This window comes from Acinonyx jubatus, chromosome D3 (assembly GCF_027475565.1).
Source record: "Acinonyx jubatus isolate Ajub_Pintada_27869175 chromosome D3, VMU_Ajub_asm_v1.0, whole genome shotgun sequence".
Classification (NCBI taxonomy): Eukaryota; Metazoa; Chordata; class Mammalia; order Carnivora; family Felidae; genus Acinonyx; species Acinonyx jubatus.
Genome location: NC_069392.1, coordinates 3,977,357 through 4,002,707, shown reverse-complemented (window position 1 = coordinate 4,002,707; position 25,351 = coordinate 3,977,357).

Genomic DNA, 25,351 nt, shown 5'->3' with positions numbered 1-25,351 from the left:
GCTATGCTACGCCCAGGACAGTTATGACACCTGAAAATGTGAATTCGGAGCACTTGGTCGATATTTTTAGCTTGATGATGGCTCATGATTTTAAGGCAGTTGAACATTGTCATTGGCCAGGAGCCTCTGGCCCTTCTTCACTGTGGTTCTGCGTTTATAACATCAAATACGCAGGTAATGAGTGGCTTAGTCTGTGGCCTTCTTGAAGAGTGTCCGTGCAGGGGCGCCTGGGTGGCTCAGTCGGTCAAGCGTCCGCCTTCGGCTCAGGTCATGATCTCAGAGTCCGTGAGTTCGAGCCCCGCGTCGGGATCTGTGCTGACAGCTGGGAGCCTGGAGCCTGCTTCCGATTCTGTGTCTCCCTTTCTCTCCGCCCCTCCCTCACTTGTGCTCTGTCTCCCTCTGTCTCTCCAAAATATATAAATGTGAAAGAAAGAAAGAAAGAAAGAAAGAAAGAAAGAAAGAAAGAAAAAGAATGTCTGTGCAAGCAGTCCCTTCTGGTGTTTGCCATTTACCCACACCCCACAAATGGACCCGATGAAAACTATCTCCATTAGCGGTTAAAAAAACAGGTCTGGAGAAAAAGGAGAATTTTTCCCAGAGCTATATCCCTTATTATAAAACCTAAAGGTGTTGATGAAATGATGTCCATTTTTCCAGCTCAGACTTTCAACTCAACGTGTCAACGTAACGCCAGCCGGCTGGATTTAATGCTCGTTTTCAAGCCTGCAACCGTCCCCTTGTCTCCGGGGCCTTGTTTTTAGCAGAAAATATTTGTGCTGGAAATGGACATTGTGCAAGAGGGCATAATGAGACCTTCGCTCAGTTTCCAATTTTTCAGGCTGTTCCTGGTAAGAATGTAAGAGGAGAAATTTGAGTTGGCGTCATTGGTTGCAAAGTAAGACAGAGCGCAACTTGAAAACTGTAATTAGGGGAATGGCTACTGATGAAAAGTTTTGTCAACTAAAGGAGAAGAAGAAGAAGAAGAAGAAAGTATAAAACCGCAGTGATTCTATTTCCGTCCAGGTTTCTGCCTCGTCTGACTGCAGAACAGACAGGAAAGTGTAAGAGGCATCTGGGGATCACCTGGCTGTTGAACCAAAGACCCAGAATGGCAGTGACGGAGACGAGAAAGTAATTTCCCAGGAGAAGCGGGAAAGGGGGAGTGTGAGAGGGGGTCATGGTGCCTGTGGTGAACAGTATTGTACTCCCAAGAAAAGAGCCCAAAATGAGGAGATCATTTTTAAAGCTTCTTCAAAGCCTCAGTGTAAGCCCCCTGAGCGTGTGCCTTAAACTCTCGAACACCAAACGAAGGAAATGCCTCTGGATCCGTGGGATCGACGTACTCTTTCTTTACACACAACCGCAGGACATTTGACTATCCCTTCAAAACGCGTTTCCTGATTAATTAAAAGTGCCCTGGCCCCGTGCTAATGAGGCACTAGGTGGGCAGGATGCGGAAGGGGGGTCCCTTCGGGAGCTCACGGTCTGGAGGCCGTGTGGTCTCCTGGGCACAGGTGGTTTACAAGCAACAAACCGGAAGACAGAATGACCACACACAGCGCGTGGCAGGGACACCAGAAAAATCAACGAGGAGTCTTCAGCGAGCTTGTTCTCCGGGCCATCTGAAAAGGGGACACACAGGCTTATGTCACAGGCCCAGGGACCGTCACTGCGCCCCACGCTGGTTGCAGCAAGAGCCAACGCACACGGGGCGCTTCTCACTCTGCACCCAAAGTGGCCCCCATTCTGCCTACTTTAAGATCGCGAGAACGCAGCATGTTTTCAGGTCCGTGGACTCCCCGTGAAAACCTGGTTATTACGAAGTTTTTTCGTTTGTTCATTTTTGTGGATTTTTTAAATTAATTAATTTGTTTTTAAGAGAGAGAGAGAGAGAGAGCGTGCAGGGGAGGGGCAGAGAGAGAGGGGGACAGGGAGAGAATCCCAAGCAGGCTCCAAGCTGTCAGCCCAGAGCTGAAGCAGGGCTCAATCTCGCAAATCGCGACACCAAGACCTGAGCCGAAATCGAGAGTCTGAAGATCAAAAGAGTGAGCCGCCCAGGTGCCCCCGTGAAGGTTTGATATTTAAAAACACCTACTTTTGGGGCACCTGGGTGGCTCAGTCGGTTAAGCGGCCGACGTCGGCTCAGGTCACGATCTCGCGGTCCGTGAGTTCGAGCCCCGCGTCAGGCTCTGTGCTGACAGCTCAGAGCCTGGAGCCTGCTTCGGATTCTGTGTCTCCCTCTCTCTGACCCTCCCCCGTTCATGCTCTGTCTCTCTCTGTCTCAAAAATAAATAAACGTTAAAAAAATTAAAAAAAAAATAAAAAAAATAAAAACACCTACTTTTGCTGTAACATACAATCATACAGTCCCTCCGTCGTATCCTTGCTGGACACGTGGTTTTTCTCATCACCTTCTGCCAAGGCTTCCGCTCTTTTCGTCACGCCAGCATCTGCACGGGTGGCTAACTTACCAGGAACGCTTTTAACTCCCCCATCCTCCTTGGCCCGTGGCCCTGGCACACGATCCTATCCACCTGGCTCAGCACCCACAGATGACAGGGCTGAGCAGGCAAAGCCTGGAGAGCCAGCCGTGTCCCCGGGCCCCGTGCTCTGACAGACACACTCCTGCTGGGCTGCCTGGGGAGGGGGGGCTAGCGCTGACCCCGTCCTGCTGAGCAGGTGCATGTGAGAGCAGCCGTACCAGAGTCGAGAAACTGAGCCCTTATTTCTGCGAACAGGTGCATAACTGAAGGCGAATCGAAATTTAAGCAGGTGGAGATTGGAGATTCCAGATTGGAGTTGCGTTCACTGAAATGATTTCCCAGAGCAGGGCTGTTCCCGAATTGCAACTCTGGGGCAGACCTGCAGCCTGGGGTAAACCACGTGCAGATACCGTCCTCCAGGAAAGAGCCCCGAAGTTACGAGCTGCACGTAGCGACAGGGGGCACAGAGGCCCGTCACTGCAGTAGGTACGACGTCGTTCAGTTTTCCAGAATGCATACTGCTCCTGCCCCGAACCGGAAACGTGAGCGGAGCTGTACTCTATTTCTGTAAATACCTCCAACACCCACGGGAAGCGTGCTGATCCCAGCCCCACAGTCTAACGTCTGCAGCCCCAGCGAGAGGACGTCCCGAGGCCCAGAGGGGTGACAGGACAGACACACGCCAGCTGTGTTCTGGACGGCCTCCAGGCCGGTGATGATCAGTCTTCTGCGCGTGAGGTTTCATTAGCTTCTCCAGGACCCAGCGATGCCCTTGGGTCCTGTTCTCTGGGCAAGCGGATGGCAATCGTGGCGGAAATCAGCGAAAGGTCTGATTTTCCAGCAGAGGGGGAGAAAGGTGACGGGTGGAAAATAAAGATCAGATAATGGCTGTAGGCAACGAGGAGCTAACTCGACCAGGAAAGCGTGACTTGTTTAAATCCAGGCAGCGAGGCTGACGTGAAAAGGGGCGACTGGTTTCCAATGTTACTAGACGAGAGCAGGGATCTCGGATCCTTAGGCTCTTTGTCTAGTTGTACTTTGTCATGGAAAGACCCCCAAATCCCGGCGGGTCCGGCAAGCGGGGGAGAGGAGGAAGGAAGGGAGGCACACGTACCTCTTGATGTTTGCTTTTAATCTGGTCAAGAAAAAGTCTGTAATCCTCCAAACTGAAATAATTGAGCATCAAACCTAATCCGTCACACCCAAATCCCCACCTTGTTGTAGGAAATGAGTAACTTTTTCACGGAGTGGGTATGCTGATAAGGCAACAACAGTGGAATAACGCATTTTAAGTTTACTTAGTTATTTTGAGAGAGGGACAGACAGAGTGCAAGCAGGGGAGGGGCAGAGAGAGAGAGAGAGAGAGAGAGAATCCCAAGCACACTCCACCCTGTCAGCGCAGAGCCCGATGTGGGGCTCGAACCCAGGAAACTGCAAATCATGACCCGAGCCAAAACCACATGTTGGTCACCTAGCAGACTGAGCCACCCAGGCGCCCCTGGAAGAATAGCTTTTAATAAGAGGTCAAGGGAATGAGTCATTTGATTTGTGAAGGTAAAACGAACAGTTTACTCCCTGGGGGGCTTACATGTTCAAGCACGTGATCTTACTTCCTGGTGACAGAGAATCTCCAGAGAGGACGAGCCTCTTGATGGGGATAAATGAGCTCAGCACGCACAGGGACCACATGCCCAGCAAGCCCAGGCCGAAACTTAATAAGCCCGTGGTGGTTTATTTCCTTGTTTGCTCTGTTCTGTCTCCTCTTCCTTTTTCGTTCTTAGCCATGGCTTGAAGTTTTCTTTATTCTTTTCTTCTCACTTACAACGCTTTTAAAAAGCTGTCTAGGAGGCACTAGAATCTAGAGAATGGGACGTGATGAGAGGAGAGGCCAGAGCTCGCTGTGAACTGAATTGTTACCCTCCCACGCGGTTTTCAGGTCACCTACACGAGGGGACGTCACTCCAAAGAAAGTGTGGAGAATTTAAGGCATCAGGATTTTCACTCTCTCCCCAAACGAAAAGAAAAATTAGGGGTGGGGAGAATGCGTTCATTTTATTTCTCTTTTAGGCCCCAACACGTACGGACGGAGGGAATGGAGGGTGTACGAGAGGGACGCGCATTTTGGAAGCTGAATCAAATGCCAGAGGTGGGGCGATCCACGGGAAGAAATCGATAAGGTTCAGGAACAAATGACTAAACAGAGAATCCCGGTCCCTGCAGTACTGGGCTGAGCCAGTGCCTCTGGGCCCGCGAACCTAATGGGAGTATCCCACCGAGGAGAGGGGAGGCGGGCAGGTCAGCCCTTAACCCGGCCCCTAGCGTGGGAGGTGGCTGTGTGTCCCCTGGACCAGAAAAGGCCTGTCTTCCGTTGCTGCTTCTAACCTCGCCCCCTCCGCTCTGTCCGGGGAGGAACAGTGGGCACGCTGCCTCCTTGGCCAGGATCTCCTTGAAACATCCCCAGGCCAGTGCTCCTGCCGCTATGGGTTCTCTTACGGTCCCAGGACCCAACTTGGCGCCCTCCAGAGGGTCACGTTCTCTCCCCTGCTCCCCAGACTCAGCCCTCTGAGCTGCCAGCAGAGGCCACATTCGCTTCCTCGGTGTGTTGGGTACCTGCCTCCCTGCAGGGGACACGCGTGTCCGGCTCCACAAGTGTCCTGGAGAAGCTGCTGTCACCAGACCACGGTTGGTTTTCCAGCTCGCGGTGCCATGGGACTTACGGTGCAGCTTTGCTCCCGGGAGCCCTCCTCTCCACCTCCTCACCGCCCCACTCTGGCCCATCACCATGTCCAACAAGGGAGCCTCATCTCACTGGTCATCAGTAAGTGATTGTGGAAGGTCCACGCGGTGGCCTTTTGTGAAGCTCACTGAGGATTCTGTTATCTATCCCTTCTTCTAAGCGTGCAGTGTGCCATCCTGTTGCCATATTTAACAGAAAATTCCTGTTTCCAAGTCCACATCTCCCAACACACTGGGAATCTCCGAAATCAGAGACAAGGTTGTATTCGTGGCTGTGCCACTAAGTCCTAGCAAAGGGACTATTGGAAGGCAAGTTCTCAGGAGCCACTTGTGAATTAGATGTCTGAGGGCCTTATAATTGAGGAAATAACAAGAGCATGATGAGAAAGGGCCTCATCCTGAAGTGTTGGAAAGGCTACCACATACAGTTGTACAGGTTGTACACTGCTCAAATAAGGCACTATTCACATACATGATCATATAAAAGATGTTTCCTAGTGTTGATGGGGTATAATGTGAACAGTATCTCATGGAAAGAAGCCTTGTATGGGTCAAGGGACGGCAGATAAAATCATCTGTTTCTCTTAATCCCTTTCCCTTCAAGGCTGATCTTGGCCGATCTTCTCAGATAGAATCTCTGGCCAATCTTAGCAACTGAAGGTGTATCAGAGCACAGATGGTTCGAAAATGATAAAAAGAACCGTAAAACTAAATCATAAAGCCAACTGTGCCTTCACAGCTTGGACTGTATTCAGCAGGATCAATTTCAAAACCATCTCAAGCAGTAAAATATTACTGTCTCATATCAAGATGTGAATAATTTGCACAAAAACTCTAATATGAATGCTGGATCCCCAAAGAGCTGGTAACACACACACACACACACACACACACACACACACACAAAACGCTGGTCTTGACTCAGTGTTCTAACGCAGCATAATCTGAAAAGAAATCTCTTGACTAGGGATGATGAGACATCCAAGTAGGCAAAGGAGTGGAATTCTTCCCCGCCTCCAAGCCAGAAAGTGCAGAGAAGCCATTAAAAGGAATGTTCCTACCAACGGTTTGTTTTGATGCTTTCCCCAGTTGATTTAAACTCATAAACTGAATTGTATGTTTCAAAGGAAGAGTCGCGATGGACGTGTTTTTGTCTGTGAAGCTCGCGGTCGGTGGTGGGGCTGCTGACGTCTTTCTGGAAGACGGTTGCCGTGCACGACAGAGCCCTGGGCCAGGCACGGCTGGGCTCATCAAGAGGCAGAACAACGTGAATGAACGGAACGCTGAGCATCTCTCTCTCGGAGTAGAGGGCTCCGGCACGGAACGGAATGGAAGCCGCACACACACACACACACACTCTTCGGTGAGAACGAAATACATCTTATCAGAGGAGTCACCAACTCGTAAATTACACTCACCAACAGGTTAACAATTAGACGTAGCAATGCAAACTCGCTGCCATTTGGAGATAGAAACAGAATCCCACAAGCGGATGGGAAGAAAATGGGGAAAAGCATCAAATAAACACAGAACTCCGACAGAGGCAGGGCTGGAGGGGAATAGGCAGAGCAAAAAAGGGAGAGGGGGTCCCTTTCTCGCAAGAGGTCCTCACGCCCCTCTACGCGGTTAGTTGGAGATCAGTGGGGGTCCTTTTCATTCTGCCTCATGGGGGGGGCCTCTGTGACCCTAGCAGCGACCTGTTCCCTCCCTGGTGATCCCGAAGGAGGTGCATGCCTGCTTTATGACATCTGCAGTATGAGAGTAACTTAGTATCTTAACTGTTTGGAGGACTGAGCATCCGTTACCCCCCTTCGGGCCACACTTCCCGAGTGAGTTTAGGGAAAACAGCCCTCGCTGATTCATGCCTCACATATGGCACCGCTCTGGGCTGGAGGGCGAAACATGAGGCTCAAGAATGGCCAGTGAGCACACAGAATCTTCTCGGATGCTCGTGGTGGCCTCCATTACTGGTTCAGGGATACACAGGGGTCTGTAGAAACCCCACAGAGGCCAGCGTTGCTGGCTTGGGGGCAAGGGGCCCTCGGAAAAACCGAAAAGTATTTGCGCGTTTATCAAGAGGCAGCAGGTTAGAGTTATTTGATGACTAGCTTCTTGACGCTTTAATTCCACGTAGCGTTGGGATAATGACATTCTGACTGTTCGAGGTGGGATCCTGTTGGCCCTTAGGAAGTCCTGAGTAGAGGCTCACCAAGCTTCTTGCTTCCCCAACCAACTCCCCCTGAAATGCTGACCCAACTCATCAGAGATCTGCAAAAGCCGACCTGGGCCAGCCAGCTTGTTAGAACCTAACACCTGAGTTCAGCATCAGGGTCCTGCTAACCTTCCGGACCTGAAGACAGCCCCTCGAAACTATGTCTGATGACTTCCTGGGGACAGCTGTGCCTCAGTCCAGACAGGTGTTCTGGTACCTGAGCTGCAACATTCTGTTCCTGTGCACACCGGAGCGACTGTGTGTGTGTGTGTGTGTGTGTGTGTATGTGTCTGTCCTCCCAAGAGAAACAGAGCCACTTGATGTATTTCGTAAAGTCAGTACCACGTATTTACCTTGGTCACTCTGGCTTTCCAAAGGTGAGAAAATATTGACCAAAATGTCTACAGAAAGAAGGGAAGGGAGGGTGAAGGGGAGGGGAGGGAAAAGAGATAGCAAGAGTGATATTTAGGTTCTAATTGAACAACCTAAGAAACAGGAAGGACCAGAAGCTGTTGGCCTGACAATTAGCATAAATATTTGTTCGACCCACGAGGCAAGATACACCTCGCGTGGATTTGCCACCATAGCCCGTCAGGCGCCCGGCAACTAAACCTTTTCCTTTGAAACCTCATTTCAGAGAGTAATTTTGGTTGGATTGTAAATTATGTGGCTCAGCGGGTTTTGATAAACACAATTGTTCTAAACTGATACACCAGAAAAACGATTTCTAAAGACAATTAAAAATGAATTGTTTTCCACGCATCGAGAGGAGCCTCACTGGAGGTCCATCACGGGAATCTGGGTGGGCGCTATCTGTAATCTATAACCGCAGCATGGGCGACCCCGTCCTGAGACCCCGATCCTGAAATTTTGGTCCTTTGTGGCCACAAAGAGCAAAATGAAACGAAGGATTCTGGGTCTGCACCAAAACACAACTTTTTTCTGTTGTTTGTTTGTTTTATTTATTTATCTCTGAAAATTAAGAATGTCTATGCATGCTTTGTTTTTGAAAGAGGCAATACAGACGTGGAAAAGGGGAGTTACCCTGTGCCTGCTGGGCCCGTGGGGGGTGGGGGGGGAGGGGGGATGCTACTGACTCAGAAGAGGCCGGCTGGGAAAGTGGTCCCTTGGGGAGCTCATTCGCCCAAAGACCCTACTCCGCTCCTGTGCCTGTCTTCCAGGTCGGTCATCTTTTCTTACAAATCTGTTCATTTTCGATTGCTGCATAAAAAATTGCCATGGACGTGGTGGGATAAAACTCCCATTTTATTATCTCCCTGCTTCCCTGAATCAGAAGCCTAGGGTAGGCGGGCACAACGGGGGGGTTGTCTGCGGTGGGTCTCACGAGACAGAAGTGAATGTGTCGGCAGAGTGGCCCTTCCTTCCTGGAGACACAGCTTCCCGCCTCATCCAGAATCTTGGCAGGATTAATCCTCTTGTGACTTTCAAGTGACCCCTGAATCCTCATTTCAGCAACCACATATCAAACCCTTCTCGTTTCAAATCTCTCTGACTTCCTCTTCCTGGCTCGGCCAGTACAAAGCTCTGCTTTTAAGGGCTCGGTGATTAGTTGCTCCCCCCCCTTGGAGGACTCAGGATAATCTCCCTATTTTAAGAGCAACGAACCAGTAACCTGTGTGGCATCTGCAACGTCTCTGTTACCATATAAGGTAGCACATTCCCACGTGAGACATGAGGGGCGAAGGACAAAGGGACTGAAATTCTGCCCGCCGCAATGAGGGATTGAAACAGAACTCCTCAGAAGCCCGAGAACAACTCAGAAAAGGTGGCTTCGGTGGTAGAGAGAACATTGCAGGGAAAGAGCAGAGGTGACGGGAGCTGCCATAGCCCACTGGGCTGTCCACACAATTTCCTTTCTGCTTTTCCACTTTGGTAACTGAAATTAAATGTATCTGGCGAGACGGGAAATGTGCCCAGCTAGTGGCTTCACTCCCTAGCCTCCATTACAGCCAGGTTTGCAATTGCGGCCGAGAGCTGCCAAGGGAATATAAGAGGACTCCGTTGGTGGTATTTGAGAAAGGCGCCCGAGACCAGGTGACTCAGCCGAGGGATGGGAAAGCCACAGCGCGTGAGCAGGGGAGGGGCAGAGAGAGAGGGAGACGGTGCTGGGGCAAAGTCTATGATCAATGTCTTTCCAAGGTGATTCTTCTTTTTTTTAATTTTTTTTTTTAGTGTTTATTTATTTTTGAGAGACAGAGCACGAGCAGGGAAGGGGAAGAGACAGAGGGAGACACAGAATTCAAAGCAGGTTCCAGGGTCTGAGCTATCAGCACAGAGCCCGATGCGGAGCTCAAACCATGGACTGCGAGATCATGACCTGAGACAAAGTTGGGTGTCCAACCACCTGAGCCACCCAGGCGCCCCAAGGCACACTCGATTATAAACACACAGATTGTCCCAATTCTTTCCTGACATTTTCACTTCCCACGGAGAGATCTGGAATGCATTTTTACGTTCTGTGATGTTATCGACAATCTTGTTGGCATAAAGGGGTATCTGGTCATTGCTTGAATTTGTCCTTTTTTAAATTACTATTGAATTTGCCTCCTTTGACCCATTGCCAGCTCGGGCTTCAGAGATTTCCTATTCAATGTAGCGTGGGGGATTTATAGTTCATGTTTTACATTGCGGGCTGTATTTTAAATCGCTGAGCTCACGTTCCAATTGCATTCTGATCCCCATCAGCGGTGCCGCATGCTGTACACGATCATCACAACCTGCCTCATCCCGGGTTGTGTGGGGTGGGGGAGGGTGGGGGTCTAACAGTCTAACAGCCCAAACCTCACGGTCTCCCTCAGAAGAATATATGACGCTCCCCCCGCCCCTTCTCCTCCGCAACACCCAGTAGAGAAAGATGTGTAGTCAGCTCGGAAGACGGAAGACGGAACAAGAAATACGACAATTCTTAGCCACCACGTCCTTGTGGTGTAAGGTGGGGAGTCTGCGTGGACATGGCACCCCGGGCGCAGGAAGGAGCTGTTGACCGGGGCCCGGGACACAGCTTCAGTCCTTGCTAGACTCTGACCCGGGCAAATCGCCCTCTGAGCCCTACTTCCCGCAGCTGAAAACAGGGTCATCGCACCTCCGCTGCCTTCTTCCCCACGGCTACAACCGGGTAGTAAAGTTGGAAGGCCACCGTGAGTAATAAAAGCATCTGTCACGGTGCCACCTTCCACTAAGGAGTCATCTTGAGAAATTAAATACCCTTAATGTTCTAGCAAATAAGACACTGCATCTAAAAGGGCCTTGAAGGTATGAGCTGTTCGATATAAACGTACAAGATCGCGCCTGAATCGTCACCTCCCCGAAGTGGCTCTCCTGTAAGTGTCAAGCTGAGAGACGCCCAACAAATGTGCAAATCTTCAATTTTGTACACGCGATGGGTTTATCTTTAGAGGCAAAATTTCTCCAAAGAGTGAGTGTCTGTGTGATTTCCATCCATCCATCCGTCCACGTGTATTCTATGTATCTCTCATCCATCCTGCCATCTATCATCTATCTATCTATCTATCTATCTATCTATCTATCTAATGTGCAACTAAACCTCTATCTGGAGACTCAGGAAGTGAAATTTCTGCTGGTGTCAGAGTCCTGTCTCACCCTGGGGTAAATCCTTTTATTTTTTTCACCCTGGGGTGGATAAAAAGGGTAGATGAGGTTCCAGACATTCCCAGGGACCTCTGCATGACCTGGCGTCCCACATGACAAAGACATTTGCATCCCACAAATCTCCCGATGGCCAGCGCGCACCCACTGTGACAGAGTAATTCTGCTTGGATCCATAATGTGGCTGTAAAAAGAAACGCCCACAAGAAAGAACTGTCAACATCGGACCTACTTAGGCTGTTAGGTATTCCCCATAACATGGTGTTCCAAGATCAAGTGTTCTGAGTGAGCAGAAGTGGAAGAAACCAGTCTCCTAACACCTGATCCTAAAAGCTAGTATGGCTTCATTGCTAGTAAATTCTATTCGTCCAGCAAGTACAGAACCTGCCAACATTCAGGGGAAGGAGACATAGACTCTACCTCTCGGAGAAAGACATGCCAAGGAATTGATGGTCACCTTTAATTTACCACACAGAGAGAGTGCTAAAGTTTAGTCTCCATTTACTCCCTCAACCGTGTGTACTTATTCAGTGAACAACCTGAACAGCTGTGCATGACAGCCTTGACCAGGAGACTTCCCCAAACATGCAAGTTATTTCTCCTGGGCAGATTAGGATCAGGAACTTCTTTCAAGGGGTGCCTGGGTGGCTCAGTCAGTACAGCATGTGACTCTTGATCTTGCGGTTGTGAGTTCGAGCCCCGTGTAGGGTGTAGAGTTTAAAAAAAGAGAGAGAGAGAGAGAGAGATGTGGGGCGCCTGGGTGGCTCAGTCGGTTAAACAACCAACTTCGGCTCAGGTCATGATCTCGCGATTCATGGGTCTGAGCCCCACCTTGGGCTTTGCACTGACAGTGCAGAGCCTGCTTTGGATTCTCCGTCTCCCTCTCTCTCTGCCCTTCTCCCACTCATGCTGTTTCTCTCAAAAAGATAGATAAGATCGATAAGAAATTGCTGCCCAAACGTGTGGTAGTCCATTCCATATACAGGAGATGGCCATGGCCATCCAGGAAATTGTTTCAGGTGAAGTCATCTGATAAATCTGATGACCTAATTAAATTCTAGGTACCAGCCACTCGCCTTGCCCAACCTCGTAAGTAATGGCAGTTCGAAGGTTAGGGACACCAGTGATGAAATACCTTCGATGATACGGTGCGACTGAACTTTTCAGGACTTTGCTGGACAGCTCAGCACCGGAAGTCCAGCAGCAGGGGTCAGGCACAGGGTGGACCCGAGCTCTTCTCCTGATCAGAAAGGAACCTGGGTCCTGGCTCCCTCATTCCGAATCGCTGGAGAAGACCTTCATCAGACCATCCTGTACACCTTGATTTTCTCTCTTCACCTCGAATGAAAGCGAATGGACTTGCCGCGGGCGATGCGGGACTAAAATAGCCGAGAGCATGCCAACATTACCACGAACTGGGACCTTTCTACCGAAGGCGTGGGGTGACAATGAGGGCGGAATCCGCTGACTTGATTGGATGTAGAATTTGTTCATCTGAGCTCCGAATGTATGGATGAAATCTGGCAGGAGGTTATTGCCAAATTGTCCGAAGCTCTAAAGAGAACTTGATCTAAATTGCTCCAAAAGGATGGCCCTTTCAAAGCTCCCTGAAGCCCGAGGCGCCCCCTCCTCGCTCACACAGGGCGCCATCCTGCAAGGACTGGGACAACAGGGTGTCGGAGCCCTGCCCCTGCCCCCGTTCATCACCCGCCCTCGCCTGCGTGATTGGTTAGGGCACAGACACGAACCTGGGGGCATTCGCGTGACCAAAGCCAGGTCAGCTGGAGAAGCTTCCTGTGGGGTGGGAGAGGAAAGACAGCTTTCACGGTGCAGCGTGTGGGGCATGGAGGCCGAGAGTTCAGCAGGATTTCCTCCTGGGGGATGGGGACCACGTGGTAGGACAGAGCTCAGGAAGTCCCTACTGAGAACCACACAGGCCTTGAAGCAGCTCTGGGAACTACCACCAGGACGCGTCCCAGGGCTGCTCTGGGACAGCCCTGTGCGCTTACCAGGACTATTAAGTGCTTCTCTTAAGAAAGGATTGAGAAGGTTTTTTTTTTTTTTTTCTACTGCACTCCCCAAACCTCCTAACTGACTCAAGCCTGCACCAGTAATATGGGCAGGAATCGATGATCGATATTCCATCCCCCGAGAATGCTGGGCTCTAGCCGTCGGGTATTTTTCTCAAATAGGAGAGAAACCGAAAGAAAAGAGAAAGTTAGAACAGGACAAGAACTTTGCTTGAAGAAAAGAGGGTGCACCTGTTACGGGCGGGGTCTCATGGGGCTGGCTCTCAGAGGGGAGACGGGTCCACAGGGAGACTCCCCAGAGGTGCCGTGGGGGACGGACCTCTGCAGAAAGCGAGGGAGGGCAGAAGCTTCTGGAAGAGGCAGGAGGCTGCTGTGTGGCAAGGACACCGGCCAGGCGTCCCCAGGAGGGTGAGTGGCCTTGGGACAGTGGCTGTCTCCATCCAGGCACCGTTTCTGCAGGAGGCTCTTGTGGAGCATCCAGGGGAGTCATTCCTGCCATCAGTGAGGGGGTCTGGGTGGTCCCTCTCACAGCCCCACAAGAAAAGACGCACTACCCCACTGGTGGTCAGCTTCCCCGTGTGTCCCCCCCACCCCCAAGCTGCTTCTTTTCTACCCAGAGACGCCCTCCCCACGCCCACACCCTGCCTGAGTCCTCTTTGCTGGGACACCTGCCCGGTGACGGTGCGTTGAGGCGGGGGACGGGGGACGATTGTCATAGCAGAACCATCGCTCCCTCCAGGGTCCCACTGGACACCACGGGCCGCTCAGGTTTTTTGCCTTAAAATCCGAGGATCTAAGACTTTCCTTAGAATTCTTTGATTCACTCATTACCTCAAATACCTTCTGTTTCCCTTTTTTTTTCTTTGAAAGCTTAAAATTGATTCGCAGTCTTTGGCAAAACCATCCTTGCCTTGACGGCTGCAGGTGCACAGAATCAGACGTCGTGCCGCTCAGCAGCGGGCAGGAGTCAGATTTTAAAGCGCCTTTGTAGTTCCGATCGCAATCTGGTACGTGAAGTCGCCAAGGCAATCTGTTCAAGCAAACGACAGGGAAGGAAACACGGGGAATCACTGCGTCCTTCTTACCGACTCTCAGTCCTAGGACAGCCTCGCCCTCCCCCAGAGGGAAATCGAGCATTCTGTGCGTATGTGCGTTTTCGTGGGCTTTTTCCCCTGGAACCTTCTCCGTGATGGGAGGAAGGCTCTGTGGTCTTGGCTCGCCCACCCAGGGCCTCCCGGATCATGTGGTCCGTCCGCAGCCTCTTTGCAGGGGTAGGAGGTGGAGGGCCGATGGGCGGAAGGTGAGGGTGATGGCCTGGAGGGAGAAAGCTCACGCTCTCCTTGGCTCAGGGAGTCCACCCCCCTCTGCAGAGAGAAGCCCTCCCCCACCTCCTCCCCTGGGGTGAGACTCGGGGAAGGAAGGCAGAGCTGGAAAGGTAATGAACCCAGGGGAATAATTAGCTGCTAATGAGGATGCCGATTCCATCCCCAACATCATACCGAGGAGCCTGGTGGAGAGCAATGCAGACTGACTCCCTCTCCGTCCGAAACAAACACAAGGCGAACGGACACACAGCAAGTATCTGCGTTTTCTGCAGGCCCGTATGTGTGCGAAAACGCCCAGATGAAGGTCTGGAATAATCCGGACCCATATACTGATAACAGGTGATATAGGAGTTGGACACTAAATAAGGCTGGGACATATACATAGATCTTCACTGTTTATATTAGATTACAGTTTAACGTTAATTCAATATATTTCATATTTTTAGAATTTTTATATTGAAACCCCTTCCATTAAAATTTCCAATTTCAGGGCGGCTGGGTGGCTCAGTCAGCTAAGCTGTCCGGCTTCGGCTCAGGTCATGATCTCACAGTTCCCGAGTTCGGGCCCCGCGTCAGGCTCTGTGCTGACAGCTCGGAGCCTGGAGCCTGCTTCGGATTCTGTGTCTCCCTCTCTCTCTGCCCCTCCCCTGCTCATGCTCTGTCTCTCTCTCTCTCTCTCTCTCTCTCTCTCTCAAAAATAAATAAATAAACTTAAAATAATTAGCAAAACCTGAATCATTGTTTTATCCACGAGGACAGATGGTGGGGCCATCAGGCTGGGCGTCTGCACCCATCTCCCCCAGGGCTATCACCCTACAACTCAGCCAACAAGATACATCAGCCAAGAGAAACCCCTCCTGGAAAAGTGGTGCTAAAGTGAATGTGCAGGTCCCGGGACCCAGTCACCGGGTCAGAGTCACGGGTGCTGCTGGTTGAACGTCCCCAAGCTCTCCCTCTGCCACAGTCTACGGAGGCTCCGTGTATTATTTCGGGCCACGACATAAACATGGGGTCCCATAATGCGCTAGCCAGGGGGATGCTTTACTTTTGCGCATGGCCACCCTCTCTGCTCTGTGCTGAGGTCTGTCTTCCGGAAGTGAGCTGCAAAGGTCGCTCACCGTGGGGCCCTGACGGCAGTGACTTCCGCAGACGATGGAGGAGGAGGGCTGGGGCTAGGACTTGGGTGGAGGGCGGCCTGGGAGCCAGGGGTCCTGTCCTCAGTCCCCCCTGTGTCGGCAGAGGTTGGCATCACCTGGAGAGAGGAGCTCTGTTCTCGGCCTTGACGGACAGGAAGGAGATGTCTGTGGCCGACCCCTTGGAGGTGACTGTCCCTGAGGGCGTCCTGAGGACGAACTGAGACACTCTGTGTCATCTGACCGCACGGAGCTCAGGACGCGGGAGCTCCCTCCCCGAGAGGCTCAGGGCACAGCGCTTAGTGGAGAGCTAAACATCTCCACGGCCCCCTGGGACCTGTTCCTCCCTGGATGCCCCACAGATCATCGGCTCCCATGGTCTTTGCCAGTCTCAGAGCCGAGGGGAAAAGGCACATGGAGGGGAGCGGGTGGCCAAGGGGAATGCAGACTCAGTTCCCACCACTGACCAGGGCCCCGGCTGGCGCCCCATCCCCCACTCTCGCCGCGTTCCTCTCGGCTTCTACGTCCCCTTTAACACTTAATTTATGGATGCAATTAACAGAAACCGATCAAGCGAGGCCCTGCGCACAGTGCCATGTTCAACAACAGATGTTTCCAGTGGTGACTGTGTTAGAATAATAACGACACGGGCAACAACGGCCTGGTCATCAGTACTGGGTTGTGGGCTAACAAGACTGATGGTCTCACCAGAGCACGGCTGACGGACGAGCCTAGAGACGGACAAGACTTACACGAAATCCTGCAGGTGGTCCACCGGTCGGGCACATAGTAAATCCTCAGCTAACATCTGTTTACCATTATTAATAGTACGATTGCTAGGTATTACTGCTCCCATGTGATTTCCAGCCCTCTATCACTGCATCTGCACACGGGGCGGCCGTTGGGGCCAGTCTGTGCTTGGCTGAAAAGAACAGCTTCTTTGGTCTGCACACGTGACTCTTAAACTTTTAAATCTCGGGGACCCTTCGCACCCGTAAGAGTTTACCCAGAGACCTAACGTATGTCTGTTCAGGCGGCGTCTCTTCCCATGCCAGGGAATGCAGCCCCAGTTAAATCCATCTGGCAAAAAGGCCTTGGCGAGCAGAGCGTTCAGATAAAGACGGGCCTGCCAGCTTGAGAGGTTGTGGCTGGCTTCCGGCCGGAAAGACAAAGCAAAGCCAAAGTCCTCAGTAGATGCCCCCCAAGAGCCGCGGGCTGGGAGGCAGCAGGCTTGAGTTCCGATTCTGGTTATGTCCTGAACTGCCGTGTGACCCCAGTGGGTAGCTGCTTCTCTGGTCGTGTGCTCGGCTGTGCCACGCGGAGGTCGACGGAGAAGCACCTCTGTGTCTCCTGCAGCTGAGATGACTCAGCGGCCAATTCTTCCTCATCTGTTAGAAACGTCTGGTATCCACACTGATGCACGGGTGTGAAGGAAGAAGGGCCGATTTGCCAGCCCAAGGGCACCAGAAGGAAGCCAAAGGGTGTGGCTTCACAAAGCCCCGGGGGTGGCTCTTGGTTCAACCACTCCTTCCCGGCTGCATGACCTTGGGCAAGTCATCGCTTGTTCCCCCTGGGACACCGGGACCCCACTTTCAGCTGGAGCCCCAGCCTGCAGTCCCGCAGAGAGAGGGGTGGCCACAGCAGTCTGCCAGCTGCAAGTCAAGGTCGGGATCTTTCCTGCTCACTAGAGGCCGTGCCCTGCTGGGAAGACTCCCAGGGCTGTGTGGTCTCAGGTCCCCATCAGCGGGAAGGTGTCCCTTCCTTCACTGAGCAAGGCCACGGTGCCTCCCGGAAGGGCTCTGGATAAGCAAAGATGAGTCTCATGTCCTAGCTCCGGTGCCCCCTGGTTCGACGGCAAGAGGCGGGTGCAGATTCTCCGGATGGAGGCACTGGGTGGGCGCCCACCACACTGGCTCGCCGTGCCAGGGCTGACGGCTTCAGTCTTCGTTTTGCTTCTGGTTGCGTGTGATCAACAGAACCCATACGCTCTGCCCACCATCAAAGCTGCACGGTGGGAGTTTACATTGTGAACAGAGCCCCACACCATCGACGAGGGTCCCTTCCCCTCCCACTGAACGCACAACAAATATGTCTCTAGGAGCCCCGGACCTTGGACCCGAGATGGACAGAATGAGGCAGTAGCATCCAAGCTGCCTGACAACTTATTCTTAGCCACCTGGCTCCTGGTGGTGGGCAAAGGAAGGAAATTCATGCCCAGAAATAGAATAACAGTGTTCTCGGTAGGAATTTTTGCCAAGCATCGCTGAGAGAGAGAGACATCGCCTTAAGCCTCCTTTGGATTTCTCTGTGTCTCCTGCTAAATAAAATTCGGATCAGTCTGAGAGCTTCTTGGAAGCCCATTGCAGCCCAGAGCCGACAAGGACCCTTTCAGGAGAAGTCAGAGCAGAGACTGTTCTGAGCCCACCGCCTCGTCGGCACCTGGGGGGTCCTGACAGCGTCCCCCGTCCCACCCCCACCCGCGACCTGGGGTTGGGGGGCATCTTCCTCTCATTTACCTGCTGTCCCGGGGGCGGGAGGGCCAGACTGACAGTCCCCGGCAAGACGTGCTTACGGAGCTCTTTCAACGGAATGACTTCCCAACACTTAAAAATCAAAACTCTTACCCAAAGGTCTGGACTTCCAGACACATCTGTCTTTAAGTCTGTCTACAGGCGAGCGAAGAAACGGGAAGAAATGTCCGTCCACGTTTTGGTGCGATGAATTTGGACACCCGGCGGGCTGACGTTTGCTCAAAATCCACCGAGCACAGCTCCTCGGTTTCGAGCTGTAAGATTCGGTGACGCCCACACCCACCGCGTGGGGTCATGCGGGCCGGACTCTGTGCCTTCTCTGAAACCAGCAGAGCGGAGTCTGGCCTGGTGTCGTGTGTGCCTAAGACGTGTGCTGCTGTGGCTGTTCACTCTGATGGACCCTGGGGACAGGGACACCCGTGGGACACAGACCCTGCCCTCGACATGCACGAGGACGGACAGTGTGCAGAGTCCTGAATCCGTAATTATCCACGCAGGGACAGACGGAGGTGAGGACCCGTGGGGGCACACGACGGCAGGAAGGAGGTGGCCGCACCGAGTCGGGGCCCCCAGAGGACACCGGGATGCCCACAGGCGCAGGGCTTGGGGAGCAGGTGCCAGGCACAGGGAACAGCAGCAGCACAGGGAGAAAACGTGCAGGAACTCAGCCTATCCGGGGACCCGCGTGGGGTCAGGTGTTTTTGGCATACAGGGAGCTGGAAATGTCCCTGTGGATCTGTACCGCCCTGCTCCCCAATTCTTCCATCATGTATTTCAGGTTAAATTCGTCCCATCTCCAGCCCAGAGGTCGATACACGACCCAGGCAAGACCGAGGCTCATATCCCATTTTTTGGCCACAGAGCCACCGGATCAAGAACAGACGCTAGACCCAGTTCCACTTGGGACTCTTGTTGACAGAGTTAGAGAAGAGAAGCTTCATTTTTCTGGCTCGAATATGAAGGGGCAGAAACCCCTGAGCGGCTGGGAGATGCGTACAGGAGGAGTCCATCTAAGAATACACGCAAGACAGAGGGTATCGGAACCAAGGGGCAGAGAGAAACCAAATCCTGGTCAGTTTCTGGTCCAATCTGGCTCGAAGTCATCCGGGACCCTGTTAGCAACGTGAGCCAACACATTCTCTTCAGGGGTTCCAGCAAGGGAGACCCGGGCTTCTGTGACTTGCAAACACGCAAACAAAATGCCCAAAAATAACTAATGAGAGAATTCGAGTTATCACCGCCAGACCCAACTAGCTACCACACCTGTCCAAGCGCCACCCATCTGAAGGATGGTATTCTTAGCTCAATGATGGCAGTTCGATCCTGTCTCTCGAGAGCATTGTTTGATTCTAAGAAATACGTTCCTTCTGTTACACCTTGGAAGACTCAAACTTGACGAAAACTTGGCCACAGAGCCCTCTCGGAGCTGCCGAACGTTAACCCTGGAAATGCAGCGGATATCTCAAAGCTGACGGTTTTCCCCAGGGGTGCCACGGGGCTCTGTGTGGTTGCCACGGATCACATCCAGCTGAAGACACTCGGCCTGGCGTACCGGCCGACGAAGGGCGTGCAGGGGACCTCAGTTAAGGGACCAGCAGCACAGTCATTCATCAAATTAAGACCACAAGTCCACGAGCATGAGCTGACTAGGAAGACAGACGCTCAAAGATGACAATACATAGCCACACCCTGTCACACGATTTTCTGTCCCGTGAAGACTTCCAAAGACACTTGACTAAAATCGCAGAAGGTGTCTTCCTGGGGGTATGGTATTTTTACCGTTTGGAAAAGGGTGCGGGGGGGGGGGGGCTGATTCTCTGATGGGTGAGCGGTAGGCGTGGCCTTTCGCTACCAGCTCGTAAGAACCTCCCCCGGTGCCCAGGGGTTAAGCCCCCAGGCCCTGGTGTCAGCCAGTTACACTGGAAGTCCGGTTGTCACACTCCCCAGCTGGGTGACCTTCAGGGAGATATCTAACCCCTCTGTGCCTCCATTACCGTGTCTACACAGCGTGAGTGGTAGTATTACGTACACTGAGGGCTTGCTGTGAGTGTTAAACATGTCAGCACTCGGGATGTGCTTTGTTGAAAGAGTACCTGTCCCATGAGGGCCCCGTGAATGTTGGCCACTAATATGCATTAACCACCACGTAAGCGCCTACTCATGGAAGCTGCTTCCGGTGCATCTGGGCGTGTTCTACGGCTCTGTACGTTTCCCTCCACGTTGCACACGCACAGCAAGGGCTCCTAGAATAACAGCATTCCACATGAACGGAAGAAGACCTCTAACCATTGGAACTAAGGACTCAAGTTCAAGGCGGCACCCAACGTCCATCCCTTTGACCCAAGCCCGCCCATGTCTCTTTGAGGAGCTTCCCTGACAAGACGTTCACTCGTGACAGTCCGACAAACTGGATGGCATCCTTGAAACAGCTTTCTCCATCTCTGAATCACTGTCTCATTTCTTCATTCACACGTTCAACCAATATTCCTTGGGGACCATATGTGTATCAGACCCTGGGCTGGCACATGGGACACATCATGAGTAAAGGGTCCTTCGGTCAACTACAGGTTCAGCTGTGTAGATATAAAGATACAGATGTCGATGCCATATAGATATAGATACAATATTTGCTGAAATAATGCACCTCCAGCACTGTGTGACCCCTTTATAAACATTATTTTATTTTACCTTCCCCCCAGATCCCTCCCTGGAATAGTTTCATATACCATTTTAACCGTTTAATAATAATCCAAGTATCTATGCTCAGAATAAATGTAGATTTCCTTCATAACACTTCCATCAGAAGATACAGAGGAGAAAAGAATATGACAGAGAGGGAAAAATTGAACACATTTTCAGCTTCTCCCTGATCTTATTTATTTGTGATTCTATCGACACCACCTGCAAATCTAACCCTGGCCATACATTGCCGCAGGAAATTTGCCCACGCCCCAAATGCAAGAAATTAAGGAGAAAAATAAACAAACACACCAACTGTTTTATGGGGGGAGCCTTCTAAAAGCTAAGGTGTCCTTGAAAGGATTTTCAGGGATTACCTTGAGTATCGGCAAGTTTGCCTTACCTTCTGGTATTAGAACAAATCTTTCCACTATACAATTATCGTCTCATTGTATGGGTCAGGACGCTGCGCTCAGAGATGTTAAGCAGTTTGTCCAAGGTCAAGTAGAGAGGAAGGTGGAGTCGGGATTTGAGCGGACATCTTCGGACTGAAATCTTGACCAGAGGATTCCCTGCCTCTGACTTCTTTGTCTTTCGACTGAGCTAGAACGGCTTCTTTTTGATTTCCACTCTGGGGACTTAAATGGCACAGATGTACTCTGTCTCCCGAACGGTGGCCCCTGGAAGGCTTAGAGAGAGCTGTCCTGTGTCCCTCTTCACCCCACCCCTGTCCCTTTCCTTCTCACCAGGCCCCACGCTCACACGGGCTCCGACCACCCCTCTGTCACTGACACCCGGTACCTCCCCCCGCCCAACACCCTTGAGCAGAGTACAGTCCAGCGTCCAGTGCTGCCCCCCCCCCCGCGCCTAGAAAGACACAAGATTCCGGTCAGGGTGACTGAGTGAGATCAGCATTTGTGGCTGACTTTTTATAGAATCCAGGGCACGAGAAATACCTCACTTTCCCCCGAAATGTGCTTTCAGAAAACCAGCAGCAAGAGGGCGACGAGAAATGACAAATGCCCCGCCAGCCTCCGTGGGGGAATGAGAGGGGGGAGGGGGAGGGTGGGGCCTGCATCCGTCTACACATGGCTTGGACCCAGCAGCCCCAGAGGACGCTGACGGGCAGAAGTAAGGACCCAGGGTGGCCCAAACGCGTCGTTGCCCAAGAGGAGCTGGGAATCCAGATTTCAAGGTGAAAAGGGCAGTTTGGACACGGTGGTAGTTGATTCCATTTTAAAATTGCCGAACACACACACACACCCTCTCTGGGTTAGACCTGGCCTGTGGTCAGCACGTGTGTGACCTCTAACCCGGGGTCATGCACCGATTAATGCCCACGAAGATCAAGTCTGCCTTCACAACAATCTCCTCAAACAGTTGACTCACTGGGTCTCATCACCACTCAGAAAAATGTCAAGGCTTTTTCACACTGACGTTGCTGTTAAGCTGTGTCTCCCAAAGTCTGTGCTAGTGAGTGGCTCGGTCGGCTGAGCGTCCGACTTTGGCTCAGGCCATGATCTCACGGTTCGTGGGTTCGAGCCCCGCCTCGGGCTCTGGGCTGACAGCTCAGAGCCTGGAGCCTGCTTCGGATTCTGTGTCTCCCTCTCTCTCTGCCCCTCCCCTGCTGGGGCTCTCTCTCTCTCTCTCCCTCTCTCAAAAATAAAATAAAACATGAAAATCAATCAATCAATCAATCAATAAACACAAAAGTAGGACTTTTCTTCACCCTGTTAGATCAGGTCAAGTTTCCAGTGTCTGAACATCACTGCATTCTTCCAGATTCCAGACTCCGCGACGGCCCCCAGTGCCCCGCACACCCCACCCTGGTCCCAGGTCTGAGATCAAAAGTCAAGTTTGCTTTCAGGGTATCGCAGTGGACCTTTTCCCAAATGCGCGCTTTCTCCCTGCAGCTGAAACCTCACTGCACAGCGTTTGCCCCATGGGCAATCTTTTGTTGCAGAATTTCTAGGAGACCCTGGCAATCCCCACAAGACTGTTCCCTGGGAACGGCCGGCCTTCCCTGCACTTGCACAGGACTGAAAATACCACGGACCGGCGGAGGCGGGGGACTTCTCCGCACGGTGCTGAAAAGCGTCTGCTGTTAGAGAGGCCCCTGGGACACACCGCGTTGGCGGAAGGACAGCACAACTCTGGACACGGCCAGTCCCCTAGAGGTAGTGGCGAAACGCATCCCCAGGACTGGCATCACGGCCTGGAAAATGCCATACCGCTAATTAATTAAACCTCCTTGGTTGCTACGGGCCCCAAGGTTTGGAACAGAAGCTGGCACAGCCCACGGAGGGGATGAGGCAGCTGACTTTGGTGACTTCAGTATGTTCCTCTGAAGGTCAGGCTGTGCTTTTCTGGAAAGAAAGTCCCGTCTCCACGCAGCTGCGGGAGTGGCCACGGAGCACATCACTCCCGTTTTCCCAACTGGTTTGTCTGTCAAGTCGGAACAGAGGGTCTGTTGAACACGCTCCCGTGACTGCAGTGCAGGAATTGGAGCCCAGCCGTCCAGGGGCTTGGCCTTGGCCTCTGGAGGGTGGAGTCCTACGGGGCAGGAGCCTGGGGACCCCATCCTGGGGAGGCCCTCGGGAGGGGGCACAGGTTTGGGGCGCCGCACAGGTGAGCCGTTTGCTTGGGCCCTGGCGACCTTAGGACACTGGTACAGCCTGTCTCCAAACTCTGCGATTTCTGTCACCCTTCAGTGCAAATGACGTGGGAGTGATAAGCAACGTGGATTGTCGAAGGCGACAGAGGGAAATGAATCATCAGCCCTCTTGTCGTTGCCGTTCTGGAACAGACGGCTGGTGGTGCGGAGTTTTCTAGACTCTGAATAGCCAAGGCTTCGGTTGGTCGGATCAAATGTGCCCAGGGGGGCAGGGCTGTGGGCACAGGCTTTAAGCAACACCCTCTCCTGTCTCCAGGGAGAAGTCATGTTCCAACACCAGGACTGGGCCGCCCCCAATTTGGGTTCCGTAGGGTTCGTTTGTAAATATGCCTTACACAAAACTCATTGCTTCTTCCCCAGGCATCTCTGACTTAAGGCACAGGCTCCATCAAAGGCTCGTGTACAATCAGCCCCTCCCAGACCAGAGAGCCCCTCCCAGACCTGTTCTCTCTGCTGCCAGAAAACACACTGCGTGTGAGGTCCTTAAGCCTGAGCCCCAGTTTCCTTCAACCTGTAAGCAGAGCCAGTGGAATGTCAGGAAAGACGGCATGCTCAGCATTATGGTTTTCTCTAAGATGAATGGGCCCCGGGGGTGCCCTTAGCGACTTAGGAGAGAAAAGACCTTCTGAGGCTTTGAGCCTTTTCTCCACGAAGCGTCTGCAGCACAGGAAGTGGCCAACCAGTGTGCCCAAGGTAGGCAGGAACTCTAAATCTGATGACGCAGGGAGAGAGCTCCGCAAGGAATCGGCGGGGCCGGTGCCTGGCTGAATGCGCGGTCTCGAACGATGGGACCGGCAGAGAGACCCCACCGCCGACTCCTCACACTGTGAGCCGGGACGTGATGCTCATGTTCGGTGACACCTAACATGTTGTCACCAGTCATCCAATTTAATGCAAGTTAAAAAAAAAAAAAAGTACATCAAGGTCAAGGTTCTCTTGTCATGCAGTGAGGCTAAAATTGACCTCCCAGTTTAAAAAGTGAATCACTTAGAGAAAATACACCGGGAAATCGTGTATGACGAGGGGAGTTGGCACGATTTGAGAAGGTATTTGGAGACAGAGACAGAGACAGAGAAATATTTCTGCTCGAGGTGCCAGGGGTCCCCACTCCGCGAGGGAAGCAGCGCACCTGCACGGCCCCTCCAGGTCCAGCCAGGCCCCCCACTCCTCAGTGTGGTCCCCCACGGGACCCTGGGACAGGGGGAGGGGCCCCCAAGAGGCCCGGCCCCTTGGGAGGCCCAGCGGAGAGACCCCTCGTACCTCAACGACGTCTTCATCCGCAGACATGCACTCCACAGCCGCGGACACGTCCACCACGGAGCCGTCCTCCTGAATGGCCACGACCTTGACAGGAACCGAGGCGGCCTTCCCGGTGAGGACGGCCGTGTTCAGCACCTCCGTGTCCTGCGCGGGAGAGCAGAGGGCGCAGGTCACACACAGGGGAGCCCGTGAGCAGGCCACTGCCACCGTCCCTCTCCCCCTGCCATTGAGACTCCGTCTGCCTGGACCCAGTGCGGAGGCCCCGCGGCTCGGCAGTTCTGGGAAGCCGGGGACGGTGCATCCCAGGCTGAGCTCCCGGGGCCCGACAGCCGCACTCCCTCCTCCGCCCCCACGGACAGGGGCATGGTCACCCCTCCCAGGACCCTTCCTGCCACCAGCCCCCTCGCTCCAGCCTGCGGCCGGGCTCCCACACCACACGGGGTGCTCTCCAACAGTCCCCAGATCTCCGCTCCAGGGTCACTCGGTGGGCGGCCGCCTGTCCTCCCAGCTCATCAACACCGTGAACGCGGCCCTCGCTGTAGTTTCAAATTAAGACCGGTAACTGGGGCGCCTGGCGGTTCAGTCGGTTAAGCGGCCAGTGTTGGCTCGGGTCACGATCTCACAGCCTCACATCGGGCTCTGTGCTGTCAGCGTAGAGCCC